The sequence below is a fragment of the Eucyclogobius newberryi genome, unplaced genomic scaffold, assembly GCF_026437365.1.
Source record: "Eucyclogobius newberryi isolate DKJ021-1_F unplaced genomic scaffold, fEucNew1.0.hap1 SCAF_21, whole genome shotgun sequence".
NCBI classification, from domain to species: domain Eukaryota; kingdom Metazoa; phylum Chordata; class Actinopteri; order Gobiiformes; family Gobiidae; genus Eucyclogobius; species Eucyclogobius newberryi.
Genome location: NW_027315846.1, coordinates 29,117,472 through 29,138,241, shown reverse-complemented (window position 1 = coordinate 29,138,241; position 20,770 = coordinate 29,117,472). Strand labels below are relative to the sequence as shown.

General features: G+C 52.3%; 1 pseudogene; it reads left to right on the top strand.

Annotated features, from left to right (window-relative positions):
* Positions 1 to 19,755, top strand: part of LOC140370343 (coatomer subunit zeta-1 pseudogene) — a 40,813-nt pseudogene extending 21,058 nt beyond the window's left edge.
* The last annotated feature ends 1,015 nt before the right edge of the window (positions 19,756 to 20,770 follow it).

Here is a 20,770-nt window from a genome sequence, read left to right as displayed (position 1 = left end):
AGACATGTGTGCGTGCACGATAGGTCAGACATGTGCGAGTGCGCGATAGGTCAGACATGTGCGCGTGCGCGATAGGTCAGACATGTGCGCGTGCGCGATAGATCAGACATGTGTGAGTGCGCGATAGATCAGACATGTGAGCGTGCACGATAGGTCAGACATGTGTGAGTGCGCGATAGATCAGACATGTGTGAGTGCGCGATAGATCAGACATGTGAGCGTGCGCGATAGGTCAGACATGTGCGAGTGCGCGATAGATCAGACATGTGTGCGTGCGCGATAGGTCAGACATGTGCGCGTGCGCGATAGGTCAGACATGTGCGCGTGCACGATAGGTCAGACATGTGTGAGTGCACGATAGGTCAGACATGTGCGCGTGCGCGATAGGTCAGACATGTGCGAGTGCGCGATAGGTCAGACATGTGTGCGTGCGCGATAGGTCAGACATGTGTGCGTGCGCGATAGGTCAGACATGTGCGAGTGCGCGATAGGTCAGACATGTGTGAGTGCACGATAGGTCAGACATGTGCGCGTGCGCGATAGGTCAGACATGTGCGAGTGCGCGATAGGTCAGACATGTGTGCGTGCGCGATAGGTCAGACATGTGCGCGTGCACGATAGGTCAGACATGTGTGAGTGCACGATAGGTCAGACATGTGCGCGTGCGCGATAGGTCAGACATGTGCGCGTGCGCGATAGGTCAGACATGTGCGAGTGCGCGATAGGTCAGACATGTGTGCGTGCGCGATAGATCAGACATGTGCGAGTGCGCGATAGGTCAGACATGTGTGCGTGCGCGATAGGTCAGACATGTGCGAGTGCGCGATAGGTCAGACATGTGCGCGTGCGCGATAGGTCAGACATGTGCGCGTGCGCGATAGGTCAGACATGTGTGAGTGCGCGATAGGTCAGACATGTGTGCGTGCGCGATAGATCAGACATGTGCGAGTGCGCGATAGGTCAGACATGTGCGAGTGCGCGATAGGTCAGACATGTGCGAGTGCGCGATAGGTCAGACATGTGCGAGTGCACGATAGGTCAGACATGTGCGAGTGCGCGATAGGTCAGACATGTGTGCGTGCGCGATAGGTCAGACATGTGTGCGTGCGCGATAGGTCAGACATGTGTGCGTGCGCGATAGGTCAGACATGTGTGAGTGCGCGATAGGTCAGACATGTGAGCGTGCGCGATAGGTCAGACATGTGCGAGTGCGCGATAGATCAGACATGTGTGCGTGCGCGATAGGTCAGACATGTGCGCATGCGCGATAGGTCAGACATGTGCGAGTGCACGATAGGTCAGACATGTGTGAGTGCACGATAGATCAGACATGTGTGCGTGCGCGATAGGTCAGACATGTGCGCGTGCGCGATAGGTCAGACATGTGTGAGTGCGCGATAGGTCAGACATGTGCGCGTGCGCGATAGGTCAGACATGTGTGCGTGCGCGATAGGTCAGACATGTGCGCGTGCGCGATAGGTCAGACATGTGTGAGTGCGCGATAGGTCAGACATGTGCGAGTGCACGATAGGTCAGACATGTGCGCGTGCGCGATAGGTCAGACATGTGTGAGTGCGCGATAGGTCAGACATGTGCGAGTGCACGATAGGTCAGACATGTGTGCGTGCGCGATAGATCAGACATGTGCGAGTGCGCGATAGGTCAGACATGTGTGCGTGCGCGATAGATCAGACATGTGCGAGTGCGCGATAGGTCAGACATGTGCGAGTGCGCGATAGGTCAGACATGTGTGCGTGCGCGATAGATCAGACATGTGCGAGTGCGCGATAGGTCAGACATGTGTGCGTGCGCGATAGGTCAGACATGTGCGAGTGCGCGATAGGTCAGACATGTGCGAGTGCGCGATAGGTCAGACATGTGTGCGTGCGCGATAGGTCAGACATGTGCGCGTGCGCGATAGGTCAGACATGTGTGCGTGCGCGATAGGTCAGACATGTGCGCGTGCACGATAGGTCAGACATGTGAGCGTGCGCGATAGGTCAGACATGTGCGAGTGCGCGATAGATCAGACATGTGCGCGTGCGCGATAGGTCAGACATGTGCGCGTGCGCGATAGGTCAGACATGTGCGCGTGCGCGATAGGTCAGACATGTGTGCGTGCGCGATAGGTCAGACATGTGCGCGTGCGCGATAGATCAGACATGTGCGAGTGCGCGATAGGTCAGACATGTGCGCGTGCGCGATAGGTCAGACATGTGCGCGTGCGCGATAGGTCAGACATGTGCGCGTGCGCGATAGGTCAGACATGTGTGAGTGCGCGATAGGTCAGACATGTGCGAGTGCGCGATAGGTCAGACATGTGTGAGTGCGCGATAGGTCAGACATGTGTGAGTGCGCGATAGGTCAGACATGTGTGAGTGCGCGATAGGTCAGACATGTGTGCGTGCACGATAGGTCAGACATGTGCGCGTGCACGATAGGTCAGACATGTGTGAGTGCACGATAGGTCAGACATGTGTGCGTGCGCGATAGGTCAGACATGTGCGAGTGCGCGATAGGTCAGACATGTGTGAGTGCACGATAGGTCAGACATGTGTGAGTGCGCGATAGGTCAGACATGTGTGCATGCGCGATAGGTCAGACATGTGCGCGTGCGCGATAGGTCAGACATGTGTGCATGCGCGATAGGTCAGACATGTGCGAGTGCGCGATAGGTCAGACATGTGTGAGTGCACGATAGGTCAGACATGTGCGAGTGCGCGATAGGTCAGACATGTGCGCGTGCGCGATAGATCAGACATGTGCGAGTGCGCGATAGGTCAGACATGTGCGCGTGCGCGATAGGTCAGACATGTGCGCGTGCGCGATAGGTCAGACATGTGCGCGTGCGCGATAGGTCAGACATGTGTGAGTGCGCGATAGGCCAGACATGTGCGAGTGCGCGATAGGTCAGACATGTGCGAGTGCGCGATAGGTCAGACATGTGCGCGTGCGCGATAGATCAGACATGTGTGAGTGCGCGATAGATCGGACATGTGAGCGTGCGCGATAGATCAGACATGTGTGCGTGCGCGATAGGTCAGACATGTGCGAGTGCACGATAGATCAGACATGTGTGCGTGCGCGATAGGTCAGACATGTGCGCGTGCGCGATAGGTCAGACATGTGCGCGTGCGCGATAGATCAGACATGTGTGAGTGCGCGATAGATCAGACATGTGAGCGTGCACGATAGGTCAGACATGTGTGAGTGCGCGATATTTCAGACATGTGTGAGTGCGCGATAGATCAGACATGTGAGCGTGCGCGATAGGTCAGACATGTGCGAGTGCGCGATAGATCAGACATGTGTGCGTGCGCGATAGGTCAGACATGTGCGCGTGCGCGATAGGTCAGACATGTGCGCGTGCACGATAGGTCAGACATGTGTGAGTGCACGATAGGTCAGACATGTGCGCGTGCGCGATAGGTCAGACATGTGCGAGTGCGCGATAGGTCAGACATGTGTGAGTGCACGATAGGTCAGACATGTGCGCGTGCGCGATAGGTCAGACATGTGTGCGTGCGCGATAGGTCAGACATGTGTGCGTGCGCGATAGGTCAGACATGTGTGAGTGCACGATAGGTCAGACATGTGCGAGTGCGCGATAGATCAGACATGTGCGCGTGCGCGATAGGTCAGACATGTGCGCGTGCGCGATAGGTCAGACATGTGCGCGTGCGCGATAGGTCAGACATGTGTGCGTGCGCGATAGGTCAGACATGTGCGAGTGCGCGATAGGTCAGACATGTGTGCGTGCGCGATAGGTCAGACATGTGCGCGTGCGCGATAGGTCAGACATGTGTGCGTGCGCGATAGGTCAGACATGTGCGAGTGCGCGATAGGTCAGACATGTGCGCGTGCGCGATAGGTCAGACATGTGCGCGTGCGCGATAGGTCAGACATGTGTGAGTGCGCGATAGGTCAGACATGTGCGCGTGCGCGATAGGTCAGACATGTGTGAGTGCGCGATAGATCAGACATGTGCGAGTGCGTGATAGGTCAGACATGTGTGCGTGCGCGATAGGTCAGACATGTGCGCATGCGCGATAGGTCAGACATGTGCGCGTGCGCGATAGATCAGACATGTGCGAGTGCGCGATAGGTCAGACATGTGCGCGTGCGCGATAGGTCAGACATGTGCGCGTGCGCGATAGGTCAGACATGTGCGCGTGCGCGATAGGTCAGACATGTGCGAGTGCGCGATAGGTCAGACATGTGTGAGTGCGCGATAGGTCAGACATGTGTGAGTGCGCGATAGGTCAGACATGTGTGAGTGCGCGATAGGTCAGACATGTGTGCGTGCGCGATAGGTCAGACATGTGCGCGTGCACGATAGGTCAGACATGTGTGAGTGCACGATAGGTCAGACATGTGTGCGTGCGCGATAGGTCAGACATGTGCGAGTGCGCGATAGGTCAGACATGTGTGAGTGCACGATAGGTCAGACATGTGTGAGTGCGCGATAGGTCAGACATGTGTGCGTGCGCGATAGGTCAGACATGTGCGCGTGCGCGATAGGTCAGACATGTGTGCTTGCGCGATAGGTCAGACATGTGCGAGTGCGCGATAGGTCAGACATGTGTGAGTGCACGATAGGTCAGACATGTTCGAGTGCGCGATAGGTCAGACATGTGCGCGTGCGCGATAGATCAGACATGTGCGAGTGCGCGATAGGTCAGACATGTGCGCGTGCGCGATAGGTCAGACATGTGCGCGTGCGCGATAGGTCAGACATGTGCGCGTGCGCGATAGATCAGACATGTGTGAGTGCGCGATAGATCAGACATGTGAGCGTGCACGATAGGTCAGACATGTGTGAGTGCGCGATAGATCAGACATGTGTGCGTGCGCGATAGGTCAGACATGTGCGCGTGCGCGATAGGTCAGACATGTGCGCGTGCGCGATAGATCAGACATGTGTGAGTGCGCGATAGATCAGACATGTGAGCGTGCACGATAGGTCAGACATGTGTGAGTGCGCGATAGATCAGACATGTGTGAGTGCGCGATAGATCAGACATGTGAGCGTGCGCGATAGGTCAGACATGTGCGAGTGCGCGATAGATCAGACATGTGTGCGTGCGCGATAGGTCAGACATGTGCGCGTGCGCGATAGGTCAGACATGTGCGCGTGCACGATAGGTCAGACATGTGTGAGTGCACGATAGGTCAGACATGTGCGCGTGCGCGATAGGTCAGACATGTGCGAGTGCGCGATAGGTCAGACATGTGTGCGTGCGCGATAGGTCAGACATGTGCGCGTGCGCGATAGGTCAGACATGTGCGAGTGCGCGATAGGTCAGACATGTGTGCGTGCGCGATAGATCAGACATGTGCGAGTGCGCGATAGGTCAGACATGTGTGCGTGCGCGATAGGTCAGACATGTGCGAGTGCGCGATAGGTCAGACATGTGCGCGTGCGCGATAGGTCAGACATGTGCGCGTGCGCGATAGGTCAGACATGTGTGAGTGCGCGATAGGTCAGACATGTGTGCGTGCGCGATAGATCAGACATGTGCGAGTGCGCGATAGGTCAGACATGTGCGAGTGCGCGATAGGTCAGACATGTGTGAGTGCGCGATAGGTCAGACATGTGTGAGTGCACGATAGGTCAGACATGTGTGCGTGCGCGATAGGTCAGACATGTGTGCGTGCGCGATAGGTCAGACATGTGTGCGTGCGCGATAGGTCAGACATGTGTGCGTGCGCGATAGGTCAGACATGTGTGAGTGCGCGATAGGTCAGACATGTGTGCGTGCGCGATAGGTCAGACATGTGCGAGTGCGCGATAGATCAGACATGTGTGCGTGCGCGATAGGTCAGACATGTGCGCATGCGCGATAGGTCAGACATGTGTGAGTGCACGATAGGTCAGACATGTGTGCGTGCGCGATAGGTCAGACATGTGCGCGTGCACGATAGGTCAGACATGTGTGAGTGCACGATAGATCAGACATGTGTGCGTGCGCGATAGGTCAGACATGTGTGTGTGCGCGATAGGTCAGACATGTGCGCGTGCGCGATAGGTCAGACATGTGCGAGTGCGCGATAGGTCAGACATGTGCGCGTGCGCGATAGGTCAGACATGTGCGAGTGCGCGATAGGTCAGACATGTGTGCGTGCGCGATAGGTCAGACATGTGTGAGTGCGCGATAGGTCAGACATGTGCGCGTGCGCGATAGGTCAGACATGTGCGAGTGCGCGATAGGTCAGACATGTGTGCGTGCGCGATAGGTCAGACATGTGTGAGTGCGCGATAGGTCAGACATGTGTGCGTGCGCGATAGGTCAGACATGTGCGCGTGCGCGATAGGTCAGACATGTGCGAGTGCGCGATAGGTCAGACATTAGCGAGTGCGCGATAGGTCAGACATGTGTGCGCGCGCGATAGGTCAGACATGTGTGAGTGCGCGATAGGTCAGACATGTGTGAGTGCGCGATAGGTCAGACATGTGTGAGTGCGCGATAGGTCAGACATGTGTGCGTGCACGATAGGTCAGACATGTGTGAGTGCGCGATAGGTCAGACATGTGTGAGTGCGCGATAGGTCAGACATGTGCGAGTGCGCGATAGGTCAGACATGTGCGCGTGCGCGATAGGTCAGACATGTGTGAGTGCGCGATAGGTCAGACATGTGTGCGTGCGCGATAGATCAGACATGTGCGAGTGCGCGATAGGTCAGACATGTGTGCGTGCGCGATAGATCAGACATGTGCGAGTGCGCGATAGGTCAGACATGTGCGCGTGCGCGATAGGTCAGACATGTGCGCGTGCGCGATAGGTCAGACATGTGCGCGTGCGCGTGCGCGATAGGTCAGACATGTGTGCGTGCGCGATAGATCAGACATGTGCGAGTGCGCGATAGGTCAGACATGTGTGCGTGCGCGATAGATCAGACATGTGCGAGTGCGCGATAGGTCAGACATGTGCGCGTGCGCGATAGGTCAGACATGTGCGCCTGGCGATAGGTCAGACATGTGCGCGTGCGCGATAGGTCAGACATGTGTGCATGCGCGATAGGTCAGACATGTGTGCGTGCACGATAGGTCAGACATGTGTGAGTGCGCGATAGGTCAGACATGTGTGAGTGCGCGATAGGTCAGACATGTGTGCGTGCGCGATAGATCAGACATGTGTGCATGCGCGATAGGTCAGACATGTGTGAGTGCACGATAGGTCAGACATGTGTGAGTGCGCGATAGGTCAGACATGTGCGCGTGCACGATAGGTCAGACATGTGTGAGTGCACGATAGGTCAGACATGTGCGCGTGCGCGATAGGTCAGACATGTGTGAGTGCGCGATAGGTCAGACATGTGTGCGTGCGCGATAGGTCAGACATGTGTGAGTGCGCGATAGGTCAGACATGTGTGCGTGCACGATAGGTCAGACATGTGTGCGTGCGCGATAGGTCAGACATGTGCGAGTGCACTATAGATCAGACATGTGTGCGTGCGCGATAGATCAGACATGTGCGAGTGCGCGATAGGTCAGACATGTGCGCGTGCGCGATAGGTCAGACATGTGCGCGTGCGCGATAGGTCAGACATGTGCGCGTGCGCGATAGGTCAGACATGTGCGAGTGCGCGATAGGTCAGACATGTGCGAGTGCGCGATAGGTCAGACATGTGCGAGTGCGCGATAGGTCAGACATGTGTGAGTGCGCGATAGATCAGACATGTGTGAGTGCGCGATAGGTCAGACATGTGAGCGTGCGCGATAGGTCAGACATGTGCGAGTGCGCGATAGATCAGACATGTGCGCGTGCGCGATAGGTCAGACATGTGCGCGTGCGCGATAGGTCAGACATGTGCGCGTGCGCGATAGGTCAGACATGTGCGCGTGCGCGATAGGTCAGACATGTGTGCGTGCGCGATAGGTCAGACATGTGTGCGTGCGCGATAGGTCAGACATGTGTGCGTGCGCGATAGGTCAGACATGTGTGAGTGCGCGATAGGTCAGACATGTGCGAGTGCGCGATAGATCAGACATGTGCGCGTGCGCGATAGGTCAGACATGTGCGCGTGCGCGATAGGTCAGACATGTGCGCGTGCGCGATAGGTCAGACATGTGTGCGTGCGCGATAGGTCAGACATGTGTGCGTGCGCGATAGGTCAGACATGTGCGCGTGCGCGATAGGTCAGACATGTGCGCGTGCGCGATAGGTCAGACATGTGCGCGTGCGCGATAGGTCAGACATGTGTGAGTGCACGATAGGTCAGACATGTGCGCGTGCGCGATAGGTCAGACATGTGTGAGTGCGCGATTGATCAGACATGTGTGAGTGCACGATAGATCAGACATGTGTGAGTGCGCGATAGATCAGACATGTGTGAGTGCGCGATAGGTCAGACATGTGCGAGTGCGCGATAGGTCAGACATGTGTGCGTGCGCGATAGGTCAGACATGTGCGAGTGCGCGATAGATCAGACATGTGCGCGTGCGCGATAGATCAGACATGTGTGAGTGCGCGATAGGTCAGACATGTGCGAGTGCGCGATAGGTCAGACATGTGTGCGTGCGCGATAGGTCAGACATGTGCGAGTGCGCGATAGATCAGACATGTGCGAGTGCGCGATAGGTCAGACATGTGTGCGTGCGCGATAGGTCAGACATGTGTGAGTGCACGATAGGTCAGACATGTGTGCGTGCGCGATAGGTCAGACATGTGTGCGTGCGCGATAGATCAGACATGTGCGAGTGCGCGATAGGTCAGACATGTGTGCGTGCGCGATAGGTCAGACATGTGCGCGTGCGCGATAGGTCAGACATGTGCGCGATAGGTCAGACATGTGCGAGTGCGCGATAGGTCAGACATGTGCGAGTGCGCGATAGGTCAGACATGTGTGCGTGCGCGATAGGTCAGACATGTGCGAGTGCGCGATAGGTCAGACATGTGTGCGTGCGCGATAGGTCAGACATGTGCGAGTGCACGATAGGTCAGACATGTGTGCGAGTGCGCGATAGGTCAGACATGTGCGAGTGCACGATAGGTCAGACATGTGTGCGTGCACGATAGGTCAGACATGTGCGAGTGCACGATAGGTCAGACATGTGTGAGTGCACGATAGGTCAGACATGTGCGAGTGCGCGATAGGTCAGACATGTGCGAGTGCGCGATAGGTCAGACATGTGTGAGTGCGCGATAGGTCAGACATATGCGCGTGCGCGATAGGTCAGACATGTGTGAGTGCACGATAGGTCAGACATGTGTGAGTGCGCGATAGGTCAGACATGTGTGCGTGCGCGATAGGTCAGACATGTGTGCGTGCGCGATAGGTCAGACATGTGCGAGTGCGCGATAGGTCAGACATGTGCGAGTGCGCGATAGGTCAGACATGTGCGAGTGCACGATAGGTCAGACATGTGTGAGTGCACGATAGGTCAGACATGTGTGCGTGCGCGATAGGTCAGACATGTGCGAGTGCGCGATAGGTCAGACATGTGCGAGTGCGCGATAGGTCAGACATGTGCGCGTGCACGATAGGTCAGACATGTGTGAGTGCGCGATAGGTCAGACATGTGCGAGTGCGCGATAGGTCAGACATGTGTGCGCGCGCGATAGGTCAGACATGTGCGAGTGCGCGATAGGTCAGACATGTGTGAGTGCACGATAGGTCAGACATGTGTGCGTGCGCGATAGGTCAGACATGTGTGCGTGCGCGATAGGTCAGACATGTGCGAGTGCGCGATAGGTCAGACATGTGTGCGTGCGCGATAGATCAGACATGTGTGAGTGCGCGATAGGTCAGACATGTGCGAGTGCGCGATAGGTCAGACATGTGTGAGTGCACGATAGGTCAGACATGTGCGAGTGCGCAATAGGTCAGACATGTGCGCGTGCGCGATAGGTCAGACATGTGCGAGTGCGCGATATGTCAGACATGTGCGCGTGCGCGATAGGTCAGACATGTGTGAGTGCACGATAGGTCAGACATGTGTGAGTGCACGATAGGTCAGACATGTGCGAGTGCGCGATAGGTCAGACATGTGTGAGTGCACGATAGGTCAGACATGTGCGAGTGCACGATAGGTCAGACATGTGTGAGTGCACGATAGGTCAGACATGTGTGCGTGCGCGATAGGTCAGACATGTGTGCGTGCGCGATAGGTCAGACATGTGTGAGTGCACGATAGGTCAGACATGTGCGAGTGCGCGATAGGTCAGACATGTGTGCGTGCGCGATAGGTCAGACATGTGTGAGTGCACGATAGGTCAGACATGTGCGAGTGCGCGATAGGTCAGACATGTGTGCGTGCGCGATAGGTCAGACATGTGTACGTGCGCGATAGGTCAGACATGTGTGAGTGCACGATAGATCAGACATGTGTGCGTGCGCGATAGGTCAGACATGTGCGCGTGCGCGATAGGTCAGACATGTGCGAGTGCACTATAGATCAGACATGTGTGAGTGCGCGATAGGTCAGACATGTGCGAGTGCACGATAGGTCAGACATGTGCGAGTGCGCGATAGATCAGACATGTGTGAGTGCGCGATAGGTCAGACATGTGCGAGTGCACGATAGGTCAGACATGTGTGAGTGCGCGATAGGTCAGACATGTGTGCGTGCGCGATAGGTCAGACATGTGCGAGTGCGCGATAGATCAGACATGTGTGAGTGCGCGATAGGTCAGACATGTGCGAGTGCACGATAGATCAGACATGTGTGAGTGCGCGATAGGTCAGACATGTGCGAGTGCACGATAGGTCAGACATGTGTGAGTGCGCGATAGGTCAGACATGTGCGAGTGCACTATAGATCAGACATGTGTGAGTGCGCGATAGGTCAGACATGTGCGAGTGCGCGATAGGTCAGACATGTGCGAGTGCACGATAGGTCAGACATGTGCGAGTGCACTATAGATCAGACATGTGTGAGTGCGCGATAGGTCAGACATGTGCGAGTGCACGATAGGTCAGACATGTGCGAGTGCGCGATAGATCAGACATGTGTGAGTGCGCGATAGGTCAGACATGTGTGCGTGCGCGATAGGTCAGACATGTGCGAGTGCGCGATAGGTCAGACATGTGCGAGTGCGCGATAGGTCAGACATGTGTGAGTGCACGATAGGTCAGACATGTGTGAGTGCACGATAGGTCAGACATGTGTGCGTGCGCGATAGGTCAGACATGTGCGAGTGCGCGATAGGTCAGACATGTGCGAGTGCGCGATAGGTCAGACATGTGCGCGTGCACGATAGGTCAGACATGTGTGAGTGCGCGATAGGTCAGACATGTGCGAGTGCGCGATAGGTCAGACATGTGTGCGCGCGCGATAGGTCAGACATGTGCGAGTGCGCGATAGGTCAGACATGTGCGAGTGCGCGATAGGTCAGACATGTGTGAGTGCACGATAGGTCAGACATGTGTGCGTGCGCGATAGGTCAGACATGTGCGAGTGCGCGATAGGTCAGACATGTGTGCGTGCGCGATAGGTCAGACATGTGTGAGTGCGCGATAGGTCAGACATGTGCGAGTGCGCGATAGGTCAGACATGTGTGAGTGCACGATAGGTCAGACATGTGCGAGTGCGCGATAGGTCAGACATGTGCGAGTGCGCGATAGGTCAGACATGTGTGAGTGCACGATAGGTCAGACATGTGCGAGTGCACGATAGGTCAGACATGTGTGAGTGCACGATAGGTCAGACATGTGTGCGTGCGCGATAGGTCAGACATGTGTGCGTGCGCGATAGGTCAGACATGTGTGAGTGCACGATAGGTCAGACATGTGCGAGTGCGCGATAGGTCAGACATGTGTGCGTGCGCGATAGGTCAGACATGTGTGAGTGCACGATAGGTCAGACATGTGCGAGTGCGCGATAGGTCAGACATGTGTGCGTGCGCGATAGGTCAGACATGTGTACGTGCGCGATAGGTCAGACATGTGTGAGTGCACGATAGATCAGACATGTGTGCGTGCGCGATAGGTCAGACATGTGCGCGTGCGCGATAGGTCAGACATGTGCGAGTGCACTATAGATCAGACATGTGTGCGTGCGCGATAGGTCAGACATGTGTGAGTGCGCGATAGGTCAGACATGTGTGCGTGCACGATAGGTCAGACATGTGCGAGTGCGCGATAGATCAGACATGTGTGAGTGCGCGATAGGTCAGACATGTGCGAGTGCACGATAGATCAGACATGTGTGAGTGCGCGATAGGTCAGACATGTGCGAGTGCACGATAGGTCAGACATGTGTGAGTGCGCGATAGGTCAGACATGTGCGAGTGCACTATAGATCAGACATGTGTGAGTGCGCGATAGGTCAGACATGTGCGCGTGCGCGATAGGTCAGACATGTGCGAGTGCACGATAGGTCAGACATGTGCGAGTGCACTATAGATCAGACATGTGTGAGTGCGCGATAGGTCAGACATGTGCGAGTGCACGATAGGTCAGACATGTGCGAGTGCGCGATAGATCAGACATGTGTGAGTGCGCGATAGGTCAGACATGTGCGAGTGCACGATAGGTCAGACATGTGCGAGTGCACGATAGGTCAGACATGTGTGAGTGCGCGATAGGTCAGACATGTGCGAGTGCGCGATAGGTCAGACATGTGCGAGTGCACGATAGGTCAGACATGTGCGAGTGCACTATAGATCAGACATGTGTGAGTGCGCGATAGGTCAGACATGTGCGAGTGCACGATAGGTCAGACATGTGCGAGTGCGCGATAGATCAGACATGTGTGAGTGCGCGATAGGTCAGACATGTGCGAGTGCACGATAGGTCAGACATGTGCGAGTGCGCGATAGGTCAGACATGTGCGAGTGCGCGATAGGTCAGACATGTGTGAGTGCACGATAGGTCAGACATGTGTGAGTGCACGATAGGTCAGACATGTGTGCGTGCGCGATAGGTCAGACATGTGCGAGTGCGCGATAGGTCAGACATGTGCGAGTGCGCGATAGGTCAGACATGTGCGCGTGCACGATAGGTCAGACATGTGTGAGTGCGCGATAGGTCAGACATGTGCGAGTGCGCGATAGGTCAGACATGTGTGCGCGCGCGATAGGTCAGACATGTGCGAGTGCGCGATAGGTCAGACATGTGCGAGTGCGCGATAGGTCAGACATGTGTGAGTGCACGATAGGTCAGACATGTGTGCGTGCGCGATAGGTCAGACATGTGTGCGTGCGCGATAGGTCAGACATGTGCGAGTGCGCGATAGGTCAGACATGTGTGCGTGCGCGATAGGTCAGACATGTGTGAGTGCGCGATAGGTCAGACATGTGCGAGTGCGCGATAGGTCAGACATGTGTGAGTGCACGATAGGTCAGACATGTGCGAGTGCGCGATAGGTCAGACATGTGCGAGTGCGCGATAGGTCAGACATGTGTGAGTGCACGATAGGTCAGACATGTGCGAGTGCACGATAGGTCAGACATGTGTGAGTGCACGATAGGTCAGACATGTGTGCGTGCGCGATAGGTCAGACATGTGTGCGTGCGCGATAGGTCAGACATGTGTGAGTGCACGATAGGTCAGACATGTGCGAGTGCGCGATAGGTCAGACATGTGTGCGTGCGCGATAGGTCAGACATGTGTGAGTGCACGATAGGTCAGACATGTGCGAGTGCGCGATAGGTCAGACATGTGTGCGTGCGCGATAGGTCAGACATGTGTACGTGCGCGATAGGTCAGACATGTGTGAGTGCACGATAGATCAGACATGTGTGCGTGCGCGATAGGTCAGACATGTGCGCGTGCGCGATAGGTCAGACATGTGCGAGTGCACTATAGATCAGACATGTGTGCGTGCGCGATAGGTCAGACATGTGTGAGTGCGCGATAGGTCAGACATGTGTGCGTGCACGATAGGTCAGACATGTGCGAGTGCGCGATAGATCAGACATGTGTGAGTGCGCGATAGGTCAGACATGTGCGAGTGCACGATAGATCAGACATGTGTGAGTGCGCGATAGGTCAGACATGTGCGAGTGCACGATAGGTCAGACATGTGTGAGTGCGCGATAGGTCAGACATGTGCGAGTGCACTATAGATCAGACATGTGTGAGTGCGCGATAGGTCAGACATGTGCGAGTGCGCGATAGGTCAGACATGTGCGAGTGCACGATAGGTCAGACATGTGCGAGTGCACTATAGATCAGACATGTGTGAGTGCGCGATAGGTCAGACATGTGCGAGTGCACGATAGGTCAGACATGTGCGAGTGCGCGATAGATCAGACATGTGTGAGTGCGCGATAGGTCAGACATGTGCGAGTGCACGATAGGTCAGACATGTGCGAGTGCACGATAGGTCAGACATGTGTGAGTGCGCGATAGGTCAGACATGTGCGAGTGCACGATAGGTCAGACATGTGTGCGTGATGTGCAGATTGTCCCATGGGTTATGAAAGGTGGACCGCGGCCTCGTCCCGGGACTTTTGCTATTACTACACACACACACACACACACACCGCTTTTTAGACCCGCTTTAGACCCATTTTAGTCCCGCTTTAGTCCCGCTTTAGACCCGTTTTAGACCCGTTTTAGACCTGCTTTAGTCCTGCTTTACTCCTGCTTTAGACCCACTTTAGTCCCGCTTTAGACCCGCTTTAGACCCGTTTTAGACCCGCTTTAGCTTTAGTCTTGCTTTAGTCCTGCTTTAGACCCGCTTTAGACCCGCTTTAGTCCCGCTTTAGACCCGCTTTAGACCCGTTTTAGACCCGCTTTAGTCCTGCTTTAGTCCTGCTTTAGTCCTGCTTTAGTCCTGCTTTAGACCCACTTTAGTCCCGCTTTAGTCCCGCTTTAGACCCGCTTTAGTCCCGCTTTAGACCCGTTTTAGACCCGCTTTAGTCCCGCTTTAGACCCGCTTTAGACCCCTTTTTGACCCGCTTTAGTCCTGCTTTAGTCCTGCTTTAGTCCTGTTTTAGTCCTGCTTTAGACCCGCTTTAGTCCCGCTTTAGACCCGCTTTAGACCCCTTTTTGACCCGCTTTAGTCCTGCTTTAGACCCGCTTTAGTCCCGCTTTAGACCCGCTTTAGACCCCTTTTTGACCCGCTTTAGTCCTGCTTTAGTCCTGCTTTAGTCCAACTTTAGACTCGCTTTAGTCCCGCTTTAGACCCGCTTTAGACCTTTTTTAGACCCGCTTTAGTCCTGCTTTAGTCCTGCTTTAGACCCGCTTTAGACCTGTTTTAGACCTGCTTTAGTCCTGCTTTAGACCCGCTTTAGTCCCGCTTTAGACCCGCTTTAGACCTGCTTTAGTCCAACTTTAGACCCGCTTTAGTCCCGCTTTAGACCCGCTTTAGTCCTGCTTTAGTCCTGCTTTAGACCCGCTTTAGACCTGTTTTAGACCCGCTTTAGACCCGCTTTAGTCCTGCTTTAGTCCAGCTTTAGTCCCACTTTAGTCCCGCTTTAGTCCTGCTTTAGTCCTGCTTTAGTCCTCCTTTAGTCCCGCTTTAGTCCCGCTTCAATCCAGCTTTAGCTCTAGTAGATTTGGTTGGTTTAGTCTTGGTTTAGCCCTGGTCTTGTCTTAGTTCTGCTTTGCACTAGTCGAGTCAGGTTTCTGGTAAACACTGTTTTTTAGTGCTTTTGTCCTGTTTTTAGTCATGTCATATTGTAGGATATTTTAGCTTCTCTGTAAAGTCCTATGTGGATTTCCCATGTTGAATTGTGCCACTGTGACCTCTGACCTTCGCCCTCTGATACGGTTGGAGACCCTAGTCCACTTTACATGGTCCTGGCATGTGGTGTGTAGCAGACGTGCTGTTGTGCCCCTTTCAAAATGGCGGACTCGGTTGCTCCGGCACAAGTTCCTGGACGTGCGAACGTTTGTATTATGACCTGAAACAACTAAGGGCCACAATTATCTCTGTTACAGAAGAATAAACACTGAAGAGTCAGAGTCAAGAATGACTTCTGCAGAGAACACATTATGAAACACACAACAAGGACTGCAATTAAAAAAGAAGAAGAAAAATGAATAAAACACTAGACTCTGACCGCTGCTGACCGTTACTGACCGCTACTGACCGCTACTGACCGCTACCGACCGCTGCTGACCGTTACTGACCGCTACTGACCGCTACTGACCGCTACCGACCGCTGCTGACCGTTACTGACCGCTACTGACCGCTAATTACAGCTACTGACCGCTACTGACCGCTACTGACCGCTAATTACAGCTACTGACCGCTTCTGACAGCTACTGACCGCTACTGACCGCTTCTGACCGCTACTGACTGCTACTGACCGCTACTGACCGCTACTGACCGCTACTGACTGCTACTGACCGCTACTGACCGCTACTGACCGCTACTGACTGCTACTGACCGCTACTGACCGCGACCGCTTCTGACCGCTACTGACCGCTACTGACCGCTACTGACCGCTTCTGACCGCTACTGACCGCTACTGACCGCTACTGACCGCTACTGACCGCTACTGACCGCTACTGACTGCTACTGACCGCGACCGCTTCTGACCGCTACTGACCGCTACTGACCGCTACTGACCGCTTCTGACCGCTACTGACTGCTACTGACCGCTACTGACCGCTACTGACCGCTACTGACCGCTAATGACCGCTACTGACCGCTACTGACCATATAAAGCATATGCGTAAGAATCCATGTGGCTTTCTCTCTCTCGTTCTTGTTTTTCCTTTAGTATTTGTTTGTTTTTATGGTATAGTGTATAACACGTAGGTGGCGGTAAATCAAAAGTAACACGACAACAACAACAACAACAACAACAACAACAACAACAATGTATGTGCATCAAGTCCTTTCCGCTTTAATCTCAGGGACTTTGAAGACAGAGTTACGAGTCAGCGCCGCGACACAAAGAAGTCTAAAGACTAAACATCTAAAGAATAGAAGACTAAAGAATAAAGTAGTTGGCGGTAACATGACACTTTTAAGTATTACGACAAAGTCTGAGGAATACAGTCTGGCGGTTATGCAACACTTGGATGCCAACCGCCATAAAACAACAACAACAACAACAACAACAACAACAACAACAACAACAACACTTGGACACCAACTGCCACAAAGAACACCAGAGAAGAAGAAGAACAAGAAGTGGTCTGTGTGTCATGGTTGAGGAGCTGCAGTGGTGAAAGTGATCCACAGTGAGGAGAACCATCCTTATACAGATACTAGAACCATCCTTATACAGATACTAGAACCATCCTTATACACATACTAGAACCATCCTTATACAGATACTAGAACCATCCTTATACACATACTAGAACCATCCTTACACACATACTAGAACCATCCTTATACACATACTAGAACCATCCTTACACACATACTAGAACCATCCTTATACACATACTAGAACCATCCTTACACACATACTAGAACCATCCTTATACACATACTAGAACCATCCTTATACAGATACTAGAACCATCCTTATACACATACTAGAACCATCCTTATACACATACTAGAACCATCCTTATACACATACTAGAACCATCCTTATACACATACTAGAACCATCCTTACACACATACTAGAACCATCCTTACACACATACTAGAACCATCCTTATACACATACTAGAACCATCCTTACACACATACTAGAACCATCCTTACACACATACTAGAACCATCCTTACACACATACTAGAACCATCCTTATACACATACTAGAACCATCCTTATACACATACTAGAACCATCCTTACACACATACTAGAACCATCCTTACACACATACTAGAACCATCCTTATACACATACTAGAACCATCCTTATACACATACTAGAACCATCCTTATACACATACTAGAACCATCCTTATACACATACTAGAACCATCCTCATACACATACTAGAACCATCCTTATACACATACTAGAACCATCCTTATACACATACTAGAACCATCCTTATACACATACTAGAACCATCCTTACACACATACTAGAACCATCCTTATACACATACTAGAACCATCCTTATACACATACTAGAACCATCCTTACACACATACTAGAACCATCCTTATACACATACTAGAACCATCCTTACACACATACTAGAACCATCCTTACACACATACTAGAACCATCCTTATACACATACTAGAACCATCCTTACACACATACTAGAACCATCCTTATACACATACTAGAACCATCCTTATACACATACTAGAACCATCCTTATACACATACTAGAACCATCCTTACACACATACTAGAACCATCCTTATACACATACTAGAACCATCCTTACACACATACTAGAACCATCCTTACACACATACTAGAACCATCCTTACACACATACTAGAACCATCCTTATACACATACTAGAACCATCCTTATACACATACTAGAACCATCCTTATACACATACTAGAACCATCCTTACACACATACTAGAACCATCCTTATACACATACTAGAACCATCCTTACACACATACTAGAACCATCCTTATACACATACTAGAACCATCCTTATACACATACTAGAACCATCCTTATACACATACTAGAACCATCCTTATACACATACTAGAACCATCCTTACACACATACTAGAACCATCCTTATACACATACTAGAACCATCCTTATACACATACTAGAACCATCCTTATACACATACTAGAACCATCCTTATACACATACTAGAACCATCCTTACACACATACTAGAACCATCCTTATACACATACTAGAACCATCCTTACACACATACTAGAACCATCCTTATACACATACTAGAACCATCCTTATACACATACTAGAACCATCCTTACACACATACTAGAACCATCCTTATACACATACTAGAACCATCCTTACACACATACTAGAACCATCCTTACACACATACTAGAACCATCCTTACACACATACTAGAACCATCCTTACACACATACTAGAACCATCCTTACACACATACTAGAACCATCCTTATACACATACTAGAACCATCCTTACACACATACTAGAACCATCCTTATACACATACTAGAACCATCCTTACACACATACTAGAACCATCCTTATACACATACTAGAACCATCCTTACACACATACTAGAACCATCCTTATACACATACTAGAACCATCCTTACACACATACTAGAACCATCCTTACACACATACTAGAACCATCCTTATACACATACTAGAACCATCCTTATACACATACTAGAACCATCCTTACACACATACTAGAACCATCCTTACACACATACTAGAACCATCCTTATACACATACTAGAACCATCCTTACACACATACTAGAACCATCCTTATACACATACTAGAACCATCCTTATACACATACTAGAACCATCCTTACACACGGTCAAGGCTGTTCTCATTCTGGACACTGATGGAGGAAGTATTATGATGACACTTACCCAACGTTCAAGAAGCAGAACGCCTTTGAGACGACCATATTCATCCAAACTCAGCGGGCTCAGGGTGAGATGGTTCTGCTGGAGGCTCTGACGGTGGTTTACAAGAGGAACATGGATCTCTTCATCTATATGACTGGAGGTTCACATGAAAATGAGCTCATGCTTATGGCGGTTCTCAACTGTCTGTTGGATTCACTCAGCCAGATGCTGATGGGATATGTTGAAAAGAGGGCTTTGCTTCAGAACGTGAAGGGCCTGTTTCTAGCTGTGGATGTGATAGTCGATGGAGGGCTGATGAAGTTGTGCATCGCGTGGCCCTCAGAGGAGATGGCGTGTGTTTAAAAGTCGCCCAGCTTCTCCTCTCAGCCAAGGAGCAGATGAAGTGGTCCCTCTTTCCATAGACTCCAGTCTGTGGTTGGTGAGTTTGTTCCTTTGTTCCACTGATCCAGGTTCTTTTTGAAGTTCCACTGACAGTTCACTGTTCACTTGAGTCATCGATGACCCTTTTACACTAGGATGTGTTTTAAAACAAGGAAACATTATAGGATCTACATATACTTACACTTACATGGTCTTTTCATGAACATTATGCACGTTGATTACAAATGATGACAGTAGTAAACATCGTAAACACTTCCCTTTGTGTCTTTGTGAAGGATTATGTTATTTTAGTGCCTTTTTCCTTTTGTCTTCAGACTACTGTACAAAATACCAGCTCTATCCCTCTAATGGTGGGAACTCAAGACACAATTACATGATCACATGTTGTGATCCCTCCTTCAAGAGGAATATGAAGTCTTATATTTGCAAGCAGCAAAAACCTTTCCTCAGTCGTCAAAATGGAGCATAAAGTCTGAAAACAACTACCTCACATCACTGTCATCAGTCTCTTCAAACACATGTCATGTATCTCACATGCCCCACGCTGGTGGCTCCTGAGGAGCTCCTCTGCTTCTCCTGGTGGCTCCTGAGGAGCTCCTCTGCTCCTGAAGAGCTCCTCTGCTTCTCCTGGTGGCTCCTGAGGAGCTCCTCTGCTTCTCCTGGTGGCTCCTGAAGAGCTCCTCTGCTTCTCCTGGTGGCTCCTGAGGAGCTCCTCTGCTTCTCCTGGTGGCTCCTGAAGAGCTCCTCTGCTTCTCCTGGTGGCTCCTGAAGAGCTCCTCTGCTTCTCCTGGTGGCTCCTGAGGAGCTCCTCTGCTTCTCCTGGTGGCTCCTGAGGAGCTCCTCTGCTTCTCCTGGTGGCTCCTGAGGAGCTCCTCTGCTTCTCCTGGTGGCTCCTGAAGAGCTCCTCTGCTTCTCCTGGTGGCTCCTGAAGAGCTCCTCTGCTTCTCCTGGTGGCTCCTGAAGAGCTCCTCTCCTTCTCCATGGCTTTTACCCTCGTATGTCACCAAAGGAGTCTCGCTGTTGAAGAACCTCATG